The sequence below is a fragment of the Erithacus rubecula genome, assembly GCF_903797595.1.
Source record: "Erithacus rubecula genome assembly, chromosome: 4".
NCBI lineage: Eukaryota > Metazoa > Chordata > Aves > Passeriformes > Muscicapidae > Erithacus > Erithacus rubecula.
In genome coordinates, this window is record NC_136686.1 from 41,279,030 (window position 1) to 41,305,696 (window position 26,667).

Sequence of the window (26,667 nt, forward strand, 5' to 3'; positions counted from 1 at the left end):
CATGTGGAAATGTGCAATTGCATCAGAGCTGCTGCTCCTCCTCTGAGCCAAGTCAGCCCCAAAGGAGGTTCCTCTGGGTAGGAGACATTACAGAGACACACATCTAACATTCCTACAGGTCCTCAGTTATTTCTCTCTGATCTAATTGTATGGCAAAGGTAAATCTCACTGCCAGTTACCTGCATAGCAAGAGGAGGTTAAAGCAGTAAGATTTTTGTTTGCATTGACAGTGTGTAGAGGCAAATAGAGGTACAGAGGGGCCATCAAATCCATCTCATAGGGATGCTGCTAAAACTGCCTCAGTGAACAATCTCAGCTTTCTCCATTTGCTGCCTTCTGCAATCCCCATGTTTGTCAAGACAGCTAAATGCTGTACCCTGAAATAAAAGGCTTGATAATGCAGATGTTATTAGCAATGACAAGTCATTCTGAGGACACTGTAAGAGTCATAAACATGTTTGTATTAATTGAGGTGGGGTAGGGTTTGTAGTGTGATAGAGCACTGAATACAGCCCCAATAAACAACTCCTCTCATCTCCTGCTCTGACAGCCCCTTTCTCAAAGCACCGATATTACCCACTTAGAAAATGGATTTATGCCAAGTTTAAAGCACTTTTCCTTCTTTCAACACACCAGATGGTACTAAAAATTCAAAATATTTCCTACAACAGCTGTATCTTTGACAACAAAATTAAGACAAGCTGAAATACCACAGTGGTGTGTAGGCCATAATGACCATACTCGTCAGCTTTGTGTCTAATGCAACAAGATGTTTGATAGTTAAAAAAATATATCTGATCAACTCAGTATTGTGTCAGTCATGTGACTCTGTCTGGGTGTTCAAAACCTGTTGCAAAATTTAGTGCCTTTGTAGTTTAACAGCTGGTCTGATAAGAATGTAAAATACACCTTTCCCTAGAGCTATAATAAATGTGTTAACACTTTCTTACAACCAACACTTTCCTACAACTCATCATTTTCTTGCCCCAAGATCCCTCTTTATATATTTGATGACATAAATCTTTTAAGCTGGTTTTGACCAGAAGCTAGCTTCCCTTGCTCTCTGGTATTGGGACTTTTGAGGAACACAATGAGATGTGGTTTTTTTCCCTTTGGTGTTTAAAGGGGAGGAGGGAGAAGGTGGAATATTTTCAGTTCAGACAAAACAAAAATGAAAATGATGGTGCTTGCCATTTCCATCTCCTTTAGGCAAATGTGTACAGCAAGGTTTTTTAATTATCTATTTGTTAGATCATTAACTAGATCATTAGATATGACATACAACTCTTTAGTATTTTAAACAGTCTGGTGGCTTAGTCATGGTTTTTATTTACAGATATAGTGCTACCGCTATTTTTAACCATCTTCCTTTTTGCACAACAGTGCTGTCACATAAGTTTTCTTGAAAATGAACATTCAAAATATTACTCAATTCAAGTTCTCCCATTTAAAAATTTAAAGTATGTCTTGCATTAAATGTGGCTGGTTCTGAATAAAAATTTCTGTGTGCCTCTTCAAAAGATATATGCTGTCCAAGTTGATGAGGCAAATGTGTGTAACCTTATCAGACACGAACAGATGGTTTTACGCTTGACAAATCCCTAAATTATTTTATCTAGAAAGCTAAATTATTTATCTAGACATGTAAATTTATCTAGAGGTCTCCAAATGCCACAAGGGTGATGGTTTTCTGCCTCTCCTCAAATAGAATGCATCCCCACAGTCAGTTCAATTTCAAGATGAAAAAAGTGTGTGACTTCTATGCCCTGGTGATCAACTGAGCAGGATCAGAACAGACTTCACTGATCTATACTGAAGATTGAGCTGATCTTGAAGGCTTAGAGTCATCCCTGATTTCCCAGCCCTGCACAGCCACACACTTATTCACTGTCAGAAAGGCAAGAGCTGGCCCACTGTGGAGGTATGGGCCTCTTTTAATTCAGGTAAAGTAATTTTAAAGCTACATTTAGGAAAGGATTCTCTAAAGTACCCATTGTATCTCATTTAATTTTTGGGGAAGAAAACAAACAGATGATCTCTAAGCAGGATTTTCTGAGCTCTGTTGTGTTATTTTGTGTTTGGCTGAAATTTACTTGCAGTTATTTATTTCCATTTCCATTTGCAAGAGTCCAACTCTCTCACACAAATCCCTGCTAATGACACACATCTGTAGAGCACAAAAGGAAGCTGAAGGGATGCCCACTCTCTTGATTAAGTCCCAGCTTAATTGCTAATTTGAAGCCAAACAAACTCCTCAACCTCTGAACTCCAACTCTGCCACCTGCTTTCGTGGTGCCTGCGAAACAAGCAGGAGCCAAGCATCAGCAAAATGCCAGCCTGTACAGGAAAACTTCCCATGTGCAGTCTGGACAGCAAGGTGTGCTAAAGCTCTGCCAGTAGTAGCCATGGGGCAAAAATTTCCTCTGAAAACTCTTTTCAGTTGTATTTATTTCAGCCCAGTGCAAAGCTGAAAGGTCAATATGGAAAGTGCAAAAGTGGAAAGTGATTTATGCTAACACATTTGGTTTTGCACAAGAATTAAGATTATGAAACAGGTTGAAAGAACTACTTTACAATACTTTTTCCCCATCCTTCTTGGTAAGACTGCATTTCCAACTGTGTACTCACTTGGACAAACCCAGAGTAACTCAAGTGATGCTTTGGACAAGGCTCTGGGCTCATTATTTGAATAGTCTCAGAAGCCAATGCTTTCATTAAAATTCCTTCCTTCTTCTGCACCAGCTCTGCTACCCAAAACAAAATCCTGTGCATTTGAGAGATTCCTGGAAAATCATCTGTGCTTCCCAAAGTCTGTCCCTGTAAGTCCCTTTCCCAGCCACAGCACATGCCTAATCACCATGGCTAACCAATTATTCTGGAAGCGTGTGTGATTCCCAGACTGTCAGATTTCCGTGGTTTGAGATGTTGACATACAGCCCCAAGCTGAACACTTTTAGCTCTAGGATGAAGCACATAAAGGAGAACAGGGTGGGTTTAGTACACCTGTTCTCCATCCATCCACCAAGAAAGCCATCTTTAGACTTGAGAGAAATTCACTGTAGACTCCCAGAAGTAAAAGGCAATGAATGAAGTCACCCCACAATATTTTATTTTACTGCTAAGATACCATAAGGTTGAAGGAAAGCTGACACCAGGAAAGGTTACACAGGCGTCCCAGGAAAGAACTCAGGAAGCAGGGAACACCACCCATACACTTCTAGTGCATTTCTAGCTAAGCTCCACACATTTAATATCTTGCCCTTCATCAAAAAGATTTATGATGCTTGATAGCAGAATGCATTGCAAAGAGGCTGTGATGCAGGAACACGAGCCTTGTGGTGTCGAGCAGTGACACTGCAGGAATAAATGATCTCACTCCTCTCTGCAGTAAGTGCTCACAATCTCTCTGAGCAATCCATTTACAAAAACAGATCAGAGCTGCAGATCAGTGCACACCAAATCTGATGAGCAGTATGACACTGCAAACCCCATCTCCTCCTCCTGTGAGCTGATGGAGGCCCCAGTTTTACCCAGTCATTTACTATTCTGATTTGTCTCTGTCATTCTGCAGTCCTTGTTCTTTTTAAGGTCCAGCCTGGGACTTTCCTTTACAATCCTCTGATGATTTTACATTCCTCTAATGCTCATTTTGTCAAAACCAGAGAGTAACTATGTGTACTTCAGATGTCTTCATACTTCAGGAGTCACAGAGATGCAAATTGCACCATGTCGATCTATATTTCTCTGGTTTGCTGCTTGTTATGTCTTGCTAATTTTCATCCTAGTCCAAGATTGTATTCTTGCTTTCACTGCTTATTCTATCATATTTTTGCCAATTATCTACAACTTGCTGTCCCCAAAGCCAGGATTCACCCTTAGCAGTGGCAGAGCACAGAATTTATTATCCTGTATAACAAGAACTATGCCAAAAAAAGCTCTCTTTGTAGAGCAACATGCAAGCTGGAACAGATGTGAGGTATGTGCATGGCCAGTTAAGAACTATTCAGGAGTGAAATGTCTTTTCAAAAGTACTGGAATCAAGTGGCTGCAATGCTGTGGTCATTTGTACAGGATAAAAGACAAGAATATTTTCCTGACAACTGGGTGAAAAAAAACTAGCAGCCTCACTGGCCACATACCAATATCCTCCTCAGAAGGGGAATCTGCCTGGGAAAAGTGTTTTTGGGACAGAGCACATCTGTCAGAGCAGGAGTTTGCCTTGGACAGTATCACACTTTTCCCTGTAGCAGGTTAGGTCATCATAACAGACGTTCAGGCTCCCCAGGGTATTTGTTCCTTATGTTTCTTTTTATTTCTTTATGCTAGTGCACTACAGTCCACTCTTGTTTTAATCATGATTATCAAGATCTCCTTTACCATGGCAATGTCTGAAAAAATCCATGAGCCTGGTGCCTCAATAGTCACTGTACTCTCTTTCAAGTGCCCTTGAACCTTTAGTTCCCCACAGTAACCTCGATGTGTCCTTAGCCTTGCTAAGGTGACTGCATGAGTGATGGATTTTTGCAGGTCAGTCTGTGTGAGAATTTGGAATGAGGAGTCTATTCTTATCTCACTTAGTGGGTCACCTTGGAGGAGTTTGTTCCCTGTTCTGTGCTTCATCCTCCTCATATGTCGGAAGAGATATTTAATATTTCTTGATGAAAGGCAATTAGCTAAGCTGTAACACAATTTCCCCTCCTAATTATCTGTCAGCCTGCTGTCTGCTGAGAGAATGTTCAAGCTATGTGCTTTCATGCTTGCAGGTGCACTGAGGCACTATTTGTTTTTGTTTTTCTTAGCCTCTCTCTTACACTTCTTGGGCACAGTCTTTGTGCTCTTTGTCTTCATAAAAATGGACCATTATACTCTATTTATCCTAAGTCACATCACAGCATTCTTGATAGAAAAACATTAATTATCAAAGAAATAGCATTAGCGTTTCAATTTATAGTTTAACTTCTGATTTGGTGTGTAAAGAAATATGATATTTGAAGCAATTTGAAATAAGAGATAGCACCCAGACTCCCTTAAGGACTCTGGCACAATTCAATTTGACTGTAGACTGCACAGGAGAAACAGATTTCAATACCTGGAATTCTGCCCCTTTCTGGAGCATCCTTTAGAATAGCCTGCAAGCATCTGCCAGGACAATACAAGGTGCCTCCACACTGGAGCATGAGTTGTGCTGGTGGTGAGCTCATGTGCAGAGTAACCACACAGAGCCTATTTGTGAAGTTCAGACTGTCTGGGAGACCCCAGTGTCTTTATGTGCTGTGTAGTCAATCTGCCCTGTGTGATGGCTGTGTGCCTGGGACTTACAGACACCTGGCAACTCCATTAGCATTATTTATCTTTGTCCTTCTCTTTACATGGCCAGACATATTTAACAGACCACAAAGCTCACCCTTTCTCCTGAAAACGTTTCTGGGTAGAGTGAAAGTGGGCATGTGGGAAAATCCAGAGATGTTGTGTTTGAAAACTGACTAAGACCAGTAACCCTCATCTCCCTTTATCCACCCCTTCTCCCCAACCTCCACATGATCATTTCCCTGAAGCACAGAGAAAAGCTCATCCAGCTAGTTCCCTGTTTCTTTGGCTGATGCTGGAGGGGAGGAAAGCCCTGTCCATGAAGGCACCTGCCTTTGTTGCTCCTTTTTGCCCAAAGCTGCTTTGCTCTTCAAGCTGCTGCTCTGTCACCTCTGCCCCTTTGTTCTCCTACTAAGGGATTTTCCACTCCTCACCTTCCTGCTGATAAAGTTAATCAAACTAATTTTCCCACTCAGTCACCTCCCTTATCACAGTTGCTGCTTGGCCAAAGCCCAATGGATATGCTTTATGAGTACTGCTGTTTGTTCTGCAGCTTTTTATGGCTGGGGTGAATGATGTGTCCCAGGGTCTGTGTCAGCAGCTCGCTGATTCACAATACCTTGAGACAAATAACAAAAGCATTTTGAACCATTTTGTGAAATAACTCAAATTCATAAATTCCAATAATTTCATCATCAGGAAAATATCCAGGATCTCTTTGTTTGGCTTTGAAACTCTCTGCTTTTAACTAGTGCTTTTGTTGTGTCTTGTGTTGAAGTGCAGACATTCTGAAGATGCAGAATGGGAATAAATGTGAAAATCAGCAGGAAATAAATCTTCTCCTTGGCACCTTTTGCAGATCTCTAGTCTGATCTGCCTCCCAAGGCCCCCTCAGCAGGTAATGCAAGAGCCCATGGCTCAGTGACTGAGGAAGCCAAGGAACTTGGTGCTAAACCCTAGATGGGCTGAACTTAAGGTGAGTCCCATAAAGTGAGTCAGAAAGATTTGTAGTTCTTTTTCCTCCTGCTGTTGTTGCTCCAGCATCACGTGTATTAGTGACACCAAGGACAGCATGCACAGGCCAACAGCAGCACTTTGAGCAATCTGTCAGCTGACCAGGTACTGTCACAAGTGAGTAGGTACATCCTTATGCTACTCATCCCTGATTTCATGCCACTGAGTTTGATCTCAGTGATGATTTGATCCCCACAACTTGGCTGTCAGTGTTAGAGACCTCTAAGGAGATCCTGTCACCTCAGTGGCAGGAAAATTCTTGAGTACATAAGGCTTACACTCCTAAGAGGATTCCTCTTTGCACATCGCTCCTGGTGCAGGGTGACATTGCAGCATTTCACTGGTTATCCTGCTGAGGTGAAAAAAATAAAACAAGTTTTACTGTGCTGTGCTAGAAATAGTTCTTAAAAGTGTTCCAGATTTGGAAAGCAGGTGCAAATAATCGAGGAGCATATCCTTCTGTGACCTCACATACCCCATCCCCATATCTGCCCCTGGCCACTCATCTGTGCATGAGCTCTGGACCTACCTCGAGCTTTTCATGAGCTGATTTAACTCAGTAAAGCAGTAGAAAACTAATCCCAGAAGGAGGAAAGGGAGTAAACAGTGGTCTGAAGTTTCAGTTAGGCCATTTGTCCTGGCAGGATGTCCGGCAGATACCAGAGCTGCGGAAGGGAGCGGGGAGGGATGGTTCTGGACACAGGATGGACACAGGATGGACACAGGATGGACACAGGATGCAGGGTGGCAAAGCCTGCCTTCCTCTGCTCAGCAAGCTGGGCACCAGCCCAGAGGCACTTGCAACCCTGCTCCTGAGCAGTCTCATCCTCTAATGCCGTGCTCCTGGACTTGGGGCACAGCTCATGAACTCATGCTTTCCCTGGGAATTCAGCAGAGTATAAATGCCACACTGGGAGTTCCCTGTAGCCTAAAGACTCGATAATTGGTTTAATTAGACTATCAATTTATGATCTTCTTGCTAGTGAAAAGCTGCTTGATTCAATGTTAGCTTTTGATATGCAAAAATGCTTTTGAAACTCTACCTCAACCTGGGTGGCCCAGAAAGTGTTACCATTTCCCTGACAACAGATAATTCATTCATAATACACACATGTATCCCTGCTTGACAAATGCTGATGGAGAGTGTTGAATAATCTCTGAGGCTATGGATTCATAGGAAGTTTTCTCTGGAGATGTTGCCAAAGTGATAAGTTTTTCAAACTTCCCTAAAGCAAAAGCATCAGTTTACTTCACTGACTTTCTTGTGGGCCTGCAAATATTTCATTCAGCCTAGTGAGAGTGCATAAAGGCAGGGACAGTAGCAGTGACAGGGAGCAAATATTCTCCTGACACTAGCACTAGTACTGGGAAAAACATAACATGAAACTAAAGCTTCAGTTTAAATCCAGGTGTCTTAATGACTAAACTTTCTATGACATAACACAGAAACACCTAATAAATAGTCATGGTGGTAGAAAAATCACAACTTATCTACAATTTTATACTGATGTTAATTATGGTCTCTGACAAGACAAATTAGAAAATTCTCAGTTCTGAGTCATGGAAGACAGCAGCATAGCAAAAAAGGGAAGGCTGCACAGTGTGGTGTTGTCAGGATCCTTCTGTGTTTCAAAGGCCCTGGCATTTGCATGACTAGTAATTTACTAGTATGATAACGAGAATGACAGTGTTGCAGAGGAATTGCCACTGATCTCATGTCATTTTAAATATTACTTAATCTTTCTCTTTACCATTTGTTTCAGTATTTTCATCTATGCTGATTTAATTTAACCTGATTTTTCTGCAGAGCCAAAAAAATTTCCAATTCTCACTTCTTTTGAACTGCTTTGCTCATGGGGCACATTTGTTTCTGTTTCAGTTATGACCCTGTTAAAATGAAAACATTTTGTAAGTTGTAAAAATCTTGTTTAGACAACACCATATTCTTAAATTAACATTAGCCAGCTTTTTGTGTTCTCACACCTACAACCTGGACTGCTGAGCCCAATTCCATATTGCCTGCACTACTTGGGAAAGTGTGATTAGTGAATGCCTAGAACATTTGCTGTTTTGACAAGTGGTCAGTTTGCTGTCTTGTTAAAAGAGCAATTTGTCTTTAAGAAGTGCATTGCTATTCCATACTGGGTTTCTGCCCAGGTTGCAAAGTGCCTGATGTCAGCAGTGTTGGTCCAATTCCATGGCTGACCTTGCCCTCCTGCACTGGCACCACAAGAGACCTTTCCCTCACAGCAGTGTGTGGCTGTGGTGCAGGGTTGGGTGGTCAGTGCCACACACCTGTGCCCATGCAGAGAAGAGGGAGAAATGGCTCAGGAGGTTGCAGTATGGGGTTGTATGTTTCCTCTGGCCTTGGAGTAGCAGCAATGCCAAGCTCTTCCAGACCCAGTTTCAGTGGTAACCAGGGTTGTGTCTGGTCACAGAGGGACACAGCAGATTGCACAGCTGGCTGCTACTCTGGGAGATGAAAGTAGATGCAGGACATCTCATCTGGAGACAAAAGGGGTTGCCAGACTATGGAAACCAAAACCACTTGGGCATGAAGGCTGGAATAAGAATTGGTGGGACATGCCATGCAGAACAACATAAATGTTGTGAGCTCCTGTCACAGCATGGAATCACTGAATCATAGAAGCCTAAGGGGATGGAGTGGTCCTTAAAGATCATCTAGTCTGGAATGCTGCTGCCATAGACAGAGACACCTCCCACCAGACCAGGTTGCTCAAGGCCTTATCCAACCTGGGTTTGAACACTGCAGGGCTGGGGCATTCACTATTCCCTCACAGGGCAATCTCTACCAGTGTCTAACCACCCTTGGAGTAAAGAATTTCTTCCTGATACCTAACCTAAATTTCTCCTCTTCCAATCTGTCCCCACAGTATGGCATACAACATGTAGTGAAGAGTAATAGGGTACTTTGAAGGGATAGAGAGGCTCCTCTTAGGTCACTGGTAGATCTCGTGTGTTTCTGCTAAGGCCACCCAACCTCACCCTTATCTCAGCCTTATCTGACTCAAAAACCTTCTGCAGCCTCAAACCTTTGCTTCCTTCTCCCTATTCATAGCATTTCCAAGCTCTCAAGTCAGGGATTGGTGTGGCAGCTGATTCCTTCCTAGTGATGGGAATGTCTCCCTGCCAGAGTAAAATGTTGTCTCCAAATCATTTTTGCACATCTAGTGGCTTTACAAACTCACTCAGAATTAATGGCTTTCCAGCTGGCAGGTGGAGGCTTATACCACATAAGGAAGAGCAGAAAATCAGATATCTAAGCTGACAGGAGAAAGGAAAGGGGAAAAAATGGGGGTTTTTTTCCTGCAATCACAAAAAACAAGCATTTTAGACAGCTGGAGACATTTCTCCACCTTGGTTTGGAAGGTGGCCAGTTTACATATGAAGCTGGTGCCAGTGAGGGATGAATGAATAGCTTTCTCAATCCTCCCTGTATGGCTGCTTATGGGGAAATGAAGGCAGGTCTTCCTGCATGGTGTGAGAGAGAAACTGGTCTAAATCAAAGTCTCTCCTTCTACCCAATGATCTTCAGCTGCTAACCTCCAATGTTAAAGGTACAACAAAGCAGAACTCAAAGAAGACCTAAGGAAGGAAAAAAGTAGCACTTCAAAAGCAATCCAAAGGGGGAGCTACTTCAAAAGGCAACCCTGGAGTAAGAAGCACTTCAAAGGGGGAAACTTCCCTAGGGAGCTTGTTACAAATTATCTTAAGTAGGTCCTACCATCAAACAGATGTAATTAGTTTCATTCTGATTGTCATAAAATCTTGTTCATTCAAAACAGCTTGAACATTTCATATGGTAGAGGAGCACATGCCAAAGGACCTTAGTGTACACCAGACTTTAGTGTAGTTAGCACTCTATCACTGTGGCTGCAAGTACCTGATCACCAAAGTTTGTTAAAGCTTAGGAAAGTCTCTCAGAGCAGGTCTGCCCAATGTTATTAACTTGGGTTAATTAAATTCTCATTTTTCACAGCTCACTTGAACACTATAAATGAAGCTTATTGTTACAGTAAAAAAGTTGAGAATGTACCTCTCATGTACTTCCAGGTACTTTTTGTAGTGATATTTGAGCACTCCAAAATTTCATACACTTTTTCTTCCTCTCCTTAATTTTCTCTAGGCATAAGACAATCCAAACGTCATGAATTTCATGCACTGCCAATTAATTTTACTGTTACCACAGACAAGGTAATTAAAATTAAAATTGTGGCAACAAGGTCTGACCCTCCCATTCCTCCTCTTTTTATCTTTCTTGTATGTTTTTTCCTTCTCATAACTTTGAACCCTTCAGCTTCTATACACCCTTTTCCCTGTGTTTGTTCCCACAACAGGGGAACTGAGTCTTCCCAGGTCTCCTGGTTGCATCTGCAATTGCCCTTGGCCAGCGTCCATTTCATCTCCCTGGCCCCAGCACTAATACAAATGTTAATTTTGAAATGTCTGTTTGTGTTTCTGAAGTTCAAATTCTATACTCTGTGAAGAAAGTAACAGGGTGGAGTGAATTGTGTCTGCAATTTAGGTCAAGCATGAACAACAACTTCCAAAAAGAACTGAGGCATATCAGGACTGTTAAGTTTTGAAGTGCCCACAGCCTGATTTCAGGAAACCTCCTTTGGTTCTCAGCACTCTGCTGCCTCAATCCCCTCTCCAATCCTTGGTGATAAGTTAATTTTTCATTCTCTTCAGAACCAAATACCAACTTTGGATAAATTAAATGAAGCATATTGTGAAACCACATCCATGTCAATTCAACAAGTGCTAAGGTACCAAAGAATGGTACTTATTATAATGGTGTTAGATAGAGCACTATCACTTGAAGACTCTCCCACAGACATCTTTTTCTTGTCTTTCCCACCAGTGTGTCACTCTGCATCTTATTCAAGGGTTAAAGCTTGTTTGTTCCTTCCTGAATAGCATCTACATTGTTACCCTAGGGCAGGGAAAAGGTGGTTCCTTATTCCCTACCCAGGTCAGACAAAGCTGCATACATACTGGAAAAGGAGGAAGGGCTAAAATGAGGGAGTATTGTTTTTAGATTGTTTACCAAAAATCAACATATAATGCCCCCATCTGGGAATTATAGTGTAATTTTTCTCCTTGCAACAGACAGACTTCAGTGTCTGTTTTTTCTGTATATATGAATTTTCAGTGTCTAATTCCCATATTTCCTGTTAAACTGCCTCATTGCAGTAAATCATCCTCCACATTAATAATGAGATTAATGTTGTCTTTTGAAAACAAAGCAATTTTACATGTAAGACAAGATCCTCCCCTAGACCTCTCAAGTGCACCAGTGTTCTGGATTTTAGCAGCCTGCACTCAGGCATACAGAGAAACAGCTCCTGGGGTGCAGGGGTCCCTGGGGTGTGTGACAGGTGCAGCATGGAACAGGTCAGACCTATTGCCCTCTGACCTGCCAGTGTTGGTAAGTCAGCTTGCCACAAATAAAAAGTTACTTGGCCTTATCAAAGGATATTAAAGTGTGTTCTACACACTATGAACACCTATTTAAGATTTTTAATATTAATCCTTTTGTAGCTGGGACTTGTTTTGAAATTTGTCTCTTAGCAACATCAGAGTTATTTACAGTAAATCACATCTGAATTGAGATGAAAGAACTTCACCTGACTTCAGAAAGGAAAATACACACAACTTGTGTTTACAAGGCAACCCATTACAGATGATTGCTTTGGTGATAGCAGTTTATGGAACATCCATATGCACAGTTGGCATGTGCAAGGTGATGAAACAGAATGCAGCTTCTGATATCTGATCTGCTTTCACTGTGGTATTTTCAAAAATAAATAAGCCAAATAAAATTAAACTTGGAAATCTAACAGTTAATTTGTGTGAAAATAGGAACCAAACCATACTCTTATTAAAATAAAGATCAAGCTCTAAATTATTTTTTGAAATAATTGTGTTTTTTTAGTATTTAGACAGTTATAGGACAGCATGACAAAGTAGTGGAGTTTGAGGCTGCTATTTGAGCTAAAAGGAAAAAAAGTAGGATGTTCTTGTTTTAAACTAAAAGGAAATAAGCTTATAGAGGATAGCTGCTCTATTTCTTTATCACATTCTGGAGAGAGATGACAGTAATGCAGCAGGTAGAAACAGAGAAAAAAGGTTGACTAAGAAGAGATGACCTGTCTGTGACAGCAAATTCTGCAATAATGTACATGCTTTGCTAGTCCTTTGCATGGGGGTTAAACCTTGCTGGTGACTGTTCAGTTTTGTAGGACTAGTTCTATGGTACTTTGGATGGTTAGGAAAAAGGTAGAACTCATGCTACAGACTTCACCTTAAGCTAATTTAGAAAATTAAACTATGTCAACATCACCATTTCAAAAAATAAATTAAGTTTTGCAGCTATGAACTTATGGCATTAGATAACTAGGCATTCCTATTAAAAAAAAGAGTAAAATTATGTTTTGGGATAGCTCCTACTTATTATTTGAATTATGGCAGCATCTTCCTATTAAATTTTCTGATTGTGGTTTAATTTACAGGCAAAGTTAGTCCAACAGGTTATTACAGAGTACAGGAGGATTTAGCACCAAAGGCAAAACACACAAAGTTTTGCAAGATGACCAGGGAGGAGATATCATTCCTAGAGATTTGAGAGGGAAATGCTGTGGAGGACAGAATGGCTCTGGAAAGTCACATCTCTGAGTACAGACTTACACTTTTCAGAAGTGGAGCCTGCCTAGGTTTGACCTCTTACCAAGCCCTTCTTATAGAATGCAGACAGAAAAAGATCTTCTCTATCATCATCATCTCCTGTTACAAATTTAGATTTGTCATTTCCTTAGCAGAACTTCCAGTTTAACCTCCCTTTTCCTTTAATATTTCCCATTTCCTTTTGCTACCCCTAACTGCTAGTGTGCAGATATGCATGTGTTGTCTCTCTTTCATTTTGTATGGATTAATTATATATTCATTATTACTATCTTGGTCAATACCCATAAGACTGTAGCTGGGAGGACAGCTTTTATCTGAGATGTGAGAGACCTGCATATTAATGAATGTTCTATTTAGTACTAATCCCATTACAAAGCAATAAGACTTTGTGTCTCCTTTGGAATGCTCTAAGCCTTCAAATGTAGAGAATTAAGTTGCCCAAAGAAGTACTGGATGCCCCATGCCTGCAAACATTCAAGATCAGTTTGGACAGGGCCTTGAACCAGATCTATTTCCAAGATGTCCCTTTTCATGCAGGAGTTGGACTGTGACCTTTCTATTCTATATGTAGAAGTGGGGAGCAGCCTTCTACCCTGCAAGTCCAGTCAGTGTGTGCAGAGTTTCTCAGTACAGGGGGATGAGCACCAGGTTGAGTGGCCACCCATCTAAATTCTGTCACACCTCCAGGCAATTTATTTGGTGCAGCAGCAGGAAATTCAGTCTCTGTGGGCTTTGCTGGTAAATTTAAAACACTTCCACACTTTGATGACGCCCAGAGAAGAGGTTAGCAGCCACCATGCACGGGAAACCCATTTTAGATTTCAAAGTGTCTACATAGCTGGCAGAGAGGTGTTAACCGTCTGGATGGCATCTCACCATCAGGCAGTCCTCTCCTTCCATGTGATTTTCCCCACAGTCAGGCTCCTAGAATAGGGAGAAAAATATCACCCTCCAAGAACAGCCTTTCATTCCAAAATATTTGAGAATGTTTTCTAATGCTCTGAAATGCAGAAAATGTTTCTTTTTCCTGCAGAAGTCAAAGAGTGCCATCTTATTTTTGTGTCTATTCTCATGTTCAGCTGTCTTGTAGTTTAATTATCTTCTCAGAACATCTGCAATTTGGAGTCTATTTCTTAAGTATTTTCATACCATTTCATCCCAGTTTGCATCCCATGGTATTGCATTCTGGCAAGTGGTGAAACAGAAAAGATGAGGCAGCAGGGCACAAATGACAGGTTTGGCAGTGAATTCAGATAAGGCCATGATGCCAGTTTAACTATGACAAATCAGAGAGATAAAACACAGGAACACAAGAATGGATGTACACTTTAAAGTGGTGAAGAGCAACTCTACTTATCTTTGATAGTAGAATCTTCGGTAATTTTTGAGTGTACTTGTTTATCAGTTTGCTGTATTTGCATGATGCTATACCATTGCAATGACATATTTAACAAAAACCATTCAGTCTTTGAATGGTTTTATCTGTCCCAGCATTTATAGAGGGGTTGAGCAGGAACATGCAAGGTAAGCATTTCTGGTCATGGCATGAGTGAGATGCTCTTCTTCCAGCTACCAGCTCTTTCTCAGATGAGGCCACCTGAAAAGGGCGTTGGGAGGGCCTCCTATGGATTTGGCCGGAATGTTGGCCTAGTGAAACCTGCACATGCTATATCTTTTCCAGGACTGACAGGAAAGACCTAGCAGGTACAGCATCTGTGTAATTTAGTGATGTTCTAGGTTAGGGAAGTGGGTCTCCCATCTGATGTGAGAGAGTATCTGTTATGCTGGAGCAAGCACATAAACCCAGGCTGACACATAGATTAATGATGATTACCAAGTCTAGACCCTGCTGTATGCCTAAATATACAGCTTTAAGTGTGGATGACAGTGTCTCAAACATCTGCAGAGGGCAACAACAGTAATTTCTCACATACAGAAATAAGCGTTAGATAATGTCAACAAATAAACAAACCAAGAAAACCTGTTCCACCTCAGTTAGAGAGAAAACATTGTCTGGATTGTCCTGTCAGCACTTGAGTAGATTTATTGCTTCTTATCAACAGCTTGTTAAAAAACTGGCAAGACATTAAGAAAACGGGGAGAGAAAATCCTCCAGACCATATTTGCTGTTGATGTCTACAAGTCAACTTGTCTTGCTCGGAAATCATGCTGTGGTTGTCAATAGAGGTGAGCTATGCTGTGTGATTAGCTCTAACTGTGACAGGTGTGAAGGTCAGCCCTGGCAAAAAATTTTAAATTGGAATGTAGTAAATGTGGGAATATGTAGTGTATTAATGTATCTGACTGAGAAATTTTCAATGATTTATGCCAAAATTTTTTTTTAAATGGCTGCTTGACGCTTTAAAAATATGGAATGAGTCTTCTTAATGAAAACAGAGGACAGGTGGCAAAAATCATTCCATTCCAGCCTAAGATAGATGTATGAACTTTAAGCTAGTCCAGAGACTATCCAAGGTAGCCAAATGTTTTAATGGAGGCAACGTTACTACATAACTGCTTGGAGCAATGGTGAACCAGCAAAGCAAGATTCATTGGTACGAGCTAACATGTAATGCCTAAAATTCATTATTTTTTTAGTTCATCTCATTCTGTTTTCCTAGACTGAATTCCCCTTAGCTCTACTGCCTACTTTATAATTTGGGTATTCAGAATATGGCAGTCACATTTGGAGTTACCAGTTAGTAAGGACATGAGTTTTCTACCTATCTGGAAGATCAGATTGGGCATAATGATATTATATTTCAGTTACAGCATTAACACAGTGCTATCAGATACCTGTAAATGACAGAGGTAAGCCAAAAGAAAGTGTTTGGTTCTTGAAAGAGATTTGCTACATTCATTCATTTATAAGAGAAAGATCAATCCAAAGCTAATTTGTAAAACAGAGGTTATAACTAAAAAACACACCTGTATATTCTACAGTTTTTCTTCCCTAATTATATTGCAGAAGGAATAAATTGTCCTTTTTTTCTAGCCTTGTGAAGTTTAATGCACAAATAATCCATGCTTTTGTAGCTGCATAAATTCTTTTGTAGTTGCATAAATTCTAGCTTTCATGACACAGATGAAAAAGACCCAAAATGTGGATGTGATTTTAAAATTAAATGAAAGAATTTTATATCCCACAAAGAATAAAATTCATATCTGTGTTATCTTTGATTTTAGGAGAGTCTTTAGTGTTTTCTTTCTATTCCCACTTACACCCAGATCATATGGTGTAAAATACACAAACTAAGTGAGACCTCAGTCTAGAGTGACAGTGCACAGATGGTTTAAAATTGCATGCTAAATTCATAGACCAGAATTTTTTATAAAAGTTATTTATTGCAAAATGTCCCTAAATCTACACTGAGGTGTAATGTTCTGCTGGCAATTGCTTTAACAGCTCTCTAAAAAAAAAAAAAAAAAAGAAAAAAAAAAAAAAGGAAAAACCCAGGGACTCACTTTCTCTCCAGTTTGTATTTTATTAATTCTGTAAAACTATGTCACTCTTGCCCATCACTTATGTTTAAGACTATTTTCACAGCCTGCAACAATTACTTCATACATAAGTATGTATGAAAATAAAACTCCAACAACCCAGAAACTGATTTTTTCTTCACATGCAACTGTTTCTCCCTGTAGAATTTTAAAGTAGTATTTTTGCAGACACATTTTGTCCAATGTTCATCTTGTATCAGCTAGTAGAATCTAAACGTGAGTCACAGAAATGAAGTCTCTTCATTTTGATGGATCCCACTGTCTCACATGGCAAGCCAGCAGAGCCGAGGTCTTTTGTCAGCATGCAGGGACATGACAGAAAGAATTAACTTATATTAGAATTAGAAAGCTCTTCCAAAGCTGTTTTCTGTGGTCATTGATCCTAAATACATAGGGGAGAGTGCAGCAGAGGGCATGTTCACCTGGGAGGTGCCCCTGGTCTGTTCTGTGCCAAGTGTGATGATATCCTGGCTGTCCCTCCTCTCACAAAGCTGCTGCCCAGCTGCTTCAGTGATTATCTTGCTGCTCACCTGACAAAGCTGCAACGAGGCTGTAGGGAAGGCATGTGGCAAGAACACTGACTTATTAATTTGGGAATCTATGCACACCTTGGCTAAGAAGAAAGAACATGTTTATTGCATTGCAAGAGTTTCTTCATTACCTGAAAATATCTCATAAACTGGAGGCTTGTTGTCTGGCACTAAAAGCAGCATCTCCACAAAGCACATTTGTAAGAGCTCGCAGTTAGTTTCACTAATTAGCTATTTTGTAATTGCTTTGGAAAAAGTAATTTTACCCTCTTGAAATGTGTGAACATCTTCAGCAAATTGTCTCAAAGTGCCATGTAATTATTCTATTTGTGATGGTGTTAAAGTGAAAAAAAAAAAGCCACTTGCTGCTTTGCTCCCAAATCAACAAGCAACTTATTTTGTCACTGTTAGATACAAAAAGCCACACAAAGGCCACCGGGTCTTGGAACATGGCTTCTACACATGTGCAATGTGACAAGTCCCAAAAATAGCTGGAGTGCAACCCCAGCCTTATCAGACAAGTGCTGAACAGCCAGGGACCCCTAGACAGGCCTGGGCTGGGAGCACACGAATCTCAATAGTCGGAGTGCGGCAGAAAGCAAACATTAAACCTACCGTGCAGATGGGCAGCAAAGGCACAGAGCAATTAAGGCTCTGATTTGGGAAAATACTTAAGAACATAGATGAATCCCACTGAAGTAATTAAGTTCAGCTCCTGGGGAATGACTTTAATGAATCAAGACCTGGGAGATTGCCTGCAGCCACTCATAAGCTTAGGAGTGAACCGAAAGAGGCTTCTGTCTCCAAGGTCTCATTTTGGTAACTTCAGTGCTGTCCTTGCTCTGTCTCACTGGAGTCCTCCTTACTGGCTTTGTTTCTGACCAGAGAGCACAAAAGAAGGATCTGGACATGTGAATGCAGAGCAGGAAAACTGGTGGTTAGGGATCCTTCTGCCTGAGCAAAGAACATCAGCTGGGGTTTTATTGCTCTTACTTGTTTTTCTGTTTTCCTTCCTTTCCTCTATATTGTCCTTTTAATATTGCACATTTAGCTGTTAAGAGGGAAGGATGGACAGTGGTGGTCTACCAAGTTCATTTACCAAGCACAATCCTACCCTGGAGCCGTAACACAGGCTGGAAGATGCAGCCCTGGCATTTTAAGGAGGCACAATGGTCTTGCTTTCCACTGAACCCAGCTGCTGCTGTTCCCCTCACTGTGACCTGCTGCTCTGCCTGTTCCTGTAAAGAAAGTTGTGGGCTGAGCCCACCTAGGCCTGCCACTTGTTTGCTTACAGGTGCTCTGCACAGGGCCACCCAGCTCAGCAGCAGCACCAGCTGGGGTGACAATATGGGCAGGATGGATGGGAGTGATGGGATTTGCTATCCAAATTGGGTCACACATTAGAGGGGCTGTCAGGTCTGTTTGGGGATTTATTTCTGAGAAAAGGTCAGGTGGAAGGAAAAAGAAAAAAATAGAAAATTACATTTCTCTTCCAATGTGCATGCCTTGGGTGACATATAACTACAATCAACTGTACAGGTCTCCATTAAAACCTGGCAAGTAATGGATGTTTTGCTAAATTAGGAGATATTTGAAATAACTTTTTAAATTGAGCCTAACTTTAAAAATATTCAGGACTTTTCTTTGCAAAAAACCCCATAAATAATAATAGCCAGTATTACTTCAGACATGTCAATGAAAAGATGTGTAGTAATTTTTTTTTTCCCCAGAACTGAAGCATTTTTTAATAATGCTTTGGTTTCCTACTGATATGCTCTGCATGTTTTTCTTTTCTGCAAGATACAAGTCTTTATCAAAAGGAAATATGTAATTTCAAAATGAAATATCAAAATATTTACTTTTAGTCTCTTGAAATAAAATATTGAAACTTTTTCAGCTGAAGCTTTTCACAGATCCAGAAAGGAGTTTTCCCATCTTCCTATGTGACAGAGTCAGGGCAGTGATTGCTCCTCCATCCCTTCCTGTCATCTCCCCTCTGCCATTTTGAAGAATTTAAGCTGTGACAAGTTAATGGCACTTAATATCCCAAACATTTTCACTGAACAGCCATGGGGGAGACAACTCACCTTTCTAAACACTGCTTCAGGCTCTGCTGCAGCTTCAGTTAGTCTAAGGGAGAGCACTCAATGCATTTTCTGGCAGCAATCACTTCAGCAAATGCAATCTCTTAAATCACTTCTTTGATGTAGCGAAGATACCAAAAAATAAATCACTATGGTAGACCAGGATGCTATTATGGATGTGCTGGACTGGTTAATTTGGGGCTGAATGGAAGTTGTTTTTTTTTCTTGGTGCAGCTGTTTTCTTCCATCTGTAGTCATTTGGACTTAAGGTATCTCAAGACAGTACTTCTTCCTGAAAAAAGAAAAGTAATGTTTTCTTTCTCTTGGTTTTCAGTTAGCTGGTTTGACAGGTGCAGAGGAGTTATTTGCTATCCTGAAGGTTGTGTGTCACCTGACTACACAGAGTGTCTCCATTACTTAAAAAAGTTTTTTGTCTGGTCACCAGTGCTGCTGTTCTTGTGTTTGGTTTATTATCTGTTGCTAGGGTGTATTTTCCTGGCTGGGACCTGGCCACATTTGGCTGAGGTCTGGCATGTGCTGTTCTGCTTTTTATTCATGTAACTGTTAAGCAGGAAATACCTATTAACTTGTTATCATCTTGTGTTGAACAGAATCCTGGTGAGCAGACACCAAGGAGCTGCAGCACAGTTGTTTCTGCTCACATACATCATTCTCTGAGTACAAAGCATATGTGTTTCCTTGTTTCACAGCAGACAAGTGTAATAGGTATCACATTGTGTGATTTCTCTTTCTTTGATTAGGCTTGCAGGAAACTCACCTCCTCTCACTAGTGAGATCCACATGTGTGTCCTTCCTGGGCTGCATTGCTAGACATTGCTGTAAGAAACCCTTGATGTCTAGCATGAGCTTTCCTGGAATATGTAAGTGATAACCTCCTTCTCCAGGTGATAGAAAAACCAACAAGAGCAGGGCTCTGGACCATGTTCACATGGAGGAGGAGGAGGTGGTGAAGAATGTGATGCTCAAGGGCAGCCTGGGCTGCAGTGACCCTGAAATTGTAGAATGTAAGATCCTTAGGGCAGAGAGGAGGGTGCACAGCAAGCTTACTTCCCTGGACTTCAGAAGAGCAGATTTTAGCCTCATCAGGGATCTGCTTGGTAGAGTGGCATGGGATAAAGCCCTGAAGGGGAGAGGGACCCAAGAGAAATGGTTAATATTCAAGGATCATCTCCAAGCTCAGAAGCAATGCATCCCAACAAAGAGAAAGTAAATAAAAAATTCCAGGAGACCTCCATGCATGAACAAGGAGCTTCTGGATAAGCTCAATGCAAAAAGGATACCTACAGAGGATGGAGGCAGAGACAGATAATATGGGAGGAATACAGAGAAATTGTCTAAGCGTCCAAGCATCGGGTTAGGAAAGCTCATGCCCTGATAGAATTAAATTTGGCCAGGGACTTGAAGAGAGACATGAAAAGTTTCTGTAGGTATGTTGATGATGAAAGGAAAACTAAGGGAAATGTGGGCCCTATCTGGAATATGGAGAACTCTGAGGTACTCAATTCCTGTTTTGCCTCAATCTTCACTGTCAACTGCTCCAAGCACATTACCCACAAGGCAGAGGGCAAAGGCAAGGACGAGTGAAGAACTACCCACTGCAGGAGATTGGGTTTGAGTCCATCTAAGGCACCTGAAGGTGCACAAGCCATGGGACCTGATTAGATCAATCTGCAGGCCCTTAGACAAGCAGCAGATGAAGCTGCTAAGATATCCATAATATTTGAGAAGTCATGGCCGTCCCATGAGGCTCCCACTGACTGGAAAGGGGGAAACATGACACTTATTTTTAAAAAGGAAAAGAATGAAGACCCGGGAAACTACAGGCTAATATTATCTCTGTGCCTGGCAGGATTATGAAGCAGATCCTCCTGGAAATTGTCCTAAGGCACAAAAATAAGGAGGCAATTTGTGACTGCCAACACAACTTCTTGAAGAGCAGCTGACATCATCTCCCTGGACTTGTGCAAAGCATTTGACGCTGTCCTGCACAACACCCTGGTCTCTGAATTGGAGAGACATGGATTTGATGGATGGACAAAGTGGATAAGGAATTGGCTGGATTGGTCACATTCAGAGACTTGTGGTCATTGACTCGATATCCAAGTGGAGACCAGGAACAAGTGCTGTTCCTGAGGGGTCAGCACTGTGCCACCTCTGTGTCAGTGACATGGACACTGCCATCCAGGGCACCTCAGCAGGTGTGCTCTGGGGAGACCTCCCAGTGCCTGAAGGGGCTTACAAGACAGCTGGAGAGGGACTTTTCTCAAGGACATGTAATGATAGGACAGGGGATAAAGGCTTTACACTGAAAAAGAGTAGATTTAGATTAGATATTAGGAAGAAATTCTTCCCTGTGATAGTGGTGAGACACTGGAAGGGTTTCCCTAGAGAAGTTGTGGCTGCACATCCCTGGAAGTGTTTAAGATCAGTTTGAACATGATTTTGAGTGACCTGGTCTAGTGGAAGGTGTTCTTGCCCATGGCGAACAAGATGGAACTAGAAAATGTTTAAGGTCCCTTCCCACCATTTATATGATTCTATGAAGTTTATTCATTTGTTTAAAGAAGCTGGTGTGCATAAATGAAGACTGATGCAGCCACAGATGTAGTGTCCACCCTGTTATACTTCCAATAAAAGACCTGGGCCATTGTTTCCAAAACCTCCAATGGGCTCAATTGCATCAGTGACTCCTGTCTAAGCTATGTTTTGCCAGGACTAGACAGATGGCACAGACTCAACATAGGAAAAAATGATTCTTGATTGAGGTGTTTTAGCTCTTTATCAGCACCTACTTCTTAAGGTCTGACCATATTCAAAAGAAGCTTAAAGTTTCATCCTGAAATTGATGTCTACAAAACACAAATGTAGCATCTGAGGTGGGGGATTGATCACTGGTTGCAGACTTCATTGCAAAGTTAACTTTTACCCGAGTTTCTTGGAATGATGATGTCCTGCAGGTATGGCCAGGACAGCCAGAGTCTGGGAGGCTTGTCCTGATTATGGCTGAGCTGTGCATGTGCACCCACACTCACTGGCACCAGTGAAATTGAGTGAGAGCAGTGAGGGGATCTCCTAAAACACAGCTTCCTCATGAACTGGACTACCATGGAAAAGACTTGGAGAGGAGGCTGAAACCTCAACAACTCCATGCTTTCTTCCTGGGCTTGAAATTTCTCAGTCTCAGTCCTTTATTTTCCTGTAATTTGGATTTTTAAATGCCTCTGCTGAATGGTTTAGTTTTAGGACTCCTACAGATCTTGCCTTGGGTCACTGCGCCCGACCCAGGAGTGTGATGAATGCACATTTGGGCAGACTGAGAGAGGCTGAGGAGCTTTCAGGAAAGGTGTTATGTGGGAGAGGACTGCAACAAGATATGCAACCTTCAATCCTCTTTCTGCCTGAGTTTCAGGAGCCCTATAGGAAGCCAGCAGAAGGTGAGAGCTCCTTGAATGTCTCTTTTGGAGAAACCAACTTGTTCCTGGCCACTTTCCCAGATGCTCCTCAATAAAGCAGGAAATGGGAGCATGAGCTAGGCAGTACATAGTAGTAAGTCTGATCATTTTGAGAGTGCTCCAAAGTCCTGGCTGCAGTAAGGTACAGAACTATTCTGATTATCTATTTCTATGTATCTTCATCATTTAGGGCCCTTTAGGTTATACCTCAAGTCCTATCTACAGGCAGCTGTGAAAGCAGTCATAATACAGTATGGGCCACAATTCAGCTGCTTTCTATCTAGAATTCCTTGTGGACAACCTATCATTTGCCTGCAGGAGATTTCTGTTGCTCCTTGTTTGGCCCCAGAAGTCTCCAGTGGCTAGTACCACAGAGCCTCTGGCAAGGGCTGCTCTTCAGGCTCTCCTGGAGCCAGCCTGGCAGGCTCAGAGCAGGAAAACATCCACCCACTGGCAACCAGCTTGATGTGAATTAAATAACTGTGTCCAAAGAGCTGTGAATGAACAAAGCATTTGATGAGTAAAGGCAGAGGTGCCAGGGGAGGCTGGCTGCCACCAGGGGGGATGTCAGCTGAACTCACCTGAGTGCTGGCATTTCCACAGGTTCCTTTGAGAGGGAGCGAGTCATAGCACAGTGCACCATTCTCCTCTGTTTGGGTTTGATGAACAATGGGATGAGCCTAAACTCTTAATATGAAATACTAACTCAGATAATGATGACAGACTTTACAGGGGCCTATTTTGCATTACTTAAATGTGTTTTAATACAATATAATCTGTCTTCCAATAATGAGTAAAAGCTGGAAGGTCTCCAGGTCCTTGTCATGCAATAACTGTAGTTCCACTGTGTCTAACCGGGAAGAACAAATTTTAAACACATCTCTTAATTGGAAATGAAGGTGGCAGATCTTAGCAACCAATGCTACATTAACTATCTCTTAAATAATTCTATAGCACACTGAGCCTTCTGGAATTGCCCTTTTGGGATTTACCCATCAATAAAGTGAGATCAACATGTGATACTTCAGGAAGGTAAGACAGAAGATTGAAATTTTATTGTTGTAAGGCATGTTTTAAGTTGTAAGGAGATGCCCTTCAGAAGAATTATATTTAAAACTATTCCAGGAAGCCAGCCAATGTACACAAGCATTTGCTGAAAGTATGTGAGAGATTTATAAAAGTATTTCCTGGATGAAACATTAACAGCAAACTGTTTTAAAAGTAGAACTGCAAGAAACACAAGAAGTTTAGGTGGATGTCTTACTGAGATACAGAAAAACTGTGACAATCCAGGACACAAAGCATCAGCTGTGTGGCTGTGCTTCCACTGAGAGAGCTAAAGGATGTCATTGATATGGAAAATAAACAGACATCTTTCTCCTTGCCAGTCATTCCTCACACATTTTGTCAGTTCATGTTACCTGTGAGATCCTCCCATTTGAATTGCATATGTAGCCTTGCATTACTGCTCCATGGTTGAGTACCTCTGGGCATGGAAAACCCCTGCAGTTTTTCAATATTTGTGCCACTGACGCTGCTGTTGGATGTTTCTTCCCAGCTCTCAGCTGTGCAGTCTCATTCACTCTGTCCACTCTGCTTCCCATTTTCTAGCACCTAATTCCCTTCTCCGTCCTTTCACATTTTTTACTTCTGTAATGTCCTTCATCTGTTTCTTTGCAAGCACAAGGAGTCTTCTCTGGCAATCCACTGATGTAAATATGTACAATATGTGAAGCTTGCCTTTACTGCTTAAACAAGTTTTCCTACTTTTTTTGTCTTTATCCTTTTCATAACAAAACCACTTTGGCTTTGGAATTGTGACCCTATATTTTTACAGTAACAATGATACCAGGGTGGTGCTGCCATGTACTGTACCTAGAGATACTGCCATAATAAGATGGCAAAAGAAATAAAGGAATGTGTAAAATAAAGAATACTACTGAGTGAGGAAAACTCAGTGTCTATGGTGAGGTCTAGAGAAAAACAAGAGAAATTAATTTCTGAGATATAAAGATTTACTCTGACAACTAGGATTGAAATGTACACCTAGAACACCTGTAAAAAAACAGCAAATATTGCTAGAAAATAATCTTCATCATAAATAATACAATATATGCAACTATAAGACACTCATTTAGAATTCACCACACAAATGTATTTTGGAGCAGCCGTGGTCAAATCTATTCCAATGTGTGCACATTGGGTATCATACCACAAAAATTTTGCAAACAAAGCTGGTTTGAGAGCTAGGATTTCCTGGGATAGATATGACATATTCTTCCCACACTTTTAGGAGAGCCTAGAGTCTTTATACACACTGTTAAAGTTTAAAAGTACTTGTCAAGACAGTCTAACACCCTGTTGCATGACCTAGTGCTCCATCTGGGACAATGAAGAGAAGTGTTGTCTGTCCAAGAATTAAGGAAGAACACTGTTTTTTTTTCCTAATAGTCAATTTGAAGTTTTGGAAACTATGATTTGATGATCTAGGAAACATCATCAACTTAGATATTTATAAATTTTGATTATTTATCATGCCTGTTTCTGAACAAAGAACTGTACCACAGAGCTGAATTTGAACTGACTGTTTACGACTCACTCTTTTCCTAAAATACTTTATGCATTTCAAAAATTCTCCTGTATAGCTCTGCAGTGCTAATGATTTTCATGGAGTTTAGCAGACACAATGGATTTTTCAAGTGGAAATAAATTATGTAAGCTTTGGTGCAAAATGCATGTGAAAGAGTGCTCACTCCAGCAAACTTAGGTAGTCACTGCTTCCTGTGATCTATCAAAGCTGTGATGCAGATGTCTAGAAGCAAGTTAATGACCATAATAGCTATTCAAGACCATGAGCTATGATCACCTGTGTGATCCTCTGTGGAATAAAAAAAAAAAAAAAAAGATGGATTTGTACTCATTTTGGTGAGGAGTAAATATATATTCCTGCTGGAGCCATTTTGCAAAATGCTGATCAGTGTTTTCAAACAATGTTGAGAAAGGTCTAATTTCAGCTTTGTAAAAGGCCATGGCTACTATGAGATGAAGACCTCTGAAAATCTCCCTGTAGACCTCCAAGAGGAACAGTGGTTCTTACTGGATCAAAGATTACATCAGAGCTTCAAAGCCTAGTCCAAATGGAAAGTCTTTAAACTATCATATGCTGCAGAACTACACTTCACACTGTACAAAAAATTAGTCAATGTGACAAGTCCTGGGTATTTCAAAATGTGAGTTAAGGCTTGTATAAAATAACATTCTGCATTTCACACAAGAGCTTAGCAAAATCAATGCACTTTAAGCTTGTGAGATGATGCAGGTGGAAGAAAAATCTCAAAGAGAGAGATATTTAGAATTTATAGCTGGTGCAGATGGTTTAGGTGGTTATAATTCGCATCGTAAGAAAAAAATTGGCACCAGACACCTTCCAGAAATCTGTTATCCAGATTTGAAAAACATGAATAAGGATATGATTCTAGCTAGGTAATATCTAGAGACCTTATTCTAGAATGAAAAAAAAAAACCCAAAGGACCTAGTTTCTAGTTTGTCAGACCATAGGGTTAAAGACTACATTAGATAACAATTTTGCATTTCAAGATACCAGAAGAGATCAGGACTGCAGCAGATGCTTCATGTCTGGAACATGAGACTTAATTCTGCTAATTTTAGGGATGCTGTTTGGTGTCATAAATGTTTAGGGCCGGTATGAAAGGAATTTACTAAACAAATTACAGAGAACTTATAACAAATAACAGCATAAGGAGAACCTTATTGCTTTTCAGAGTCCACTATTTTGGAAACCAGATGCAGTGATTCAAACTGGATTCTTAGGAGGTTCTGTAGCTGTGTAATTTGCAATCACTGTTGCTTCAACTCAGTAAATTATTATGCACAGTACATGTGAAGTTGGCCTAATCTCTACATAAAATTTCACCAAAAAAAAAAAAATCATACAGTTAAGTTCAACTGAACAAAATAATTTTAAGATCCTGTGTCTTGCCTTCTAGTAAATTTGATATTAGCTGACACCTTGTGAGTAAATTCTGCAT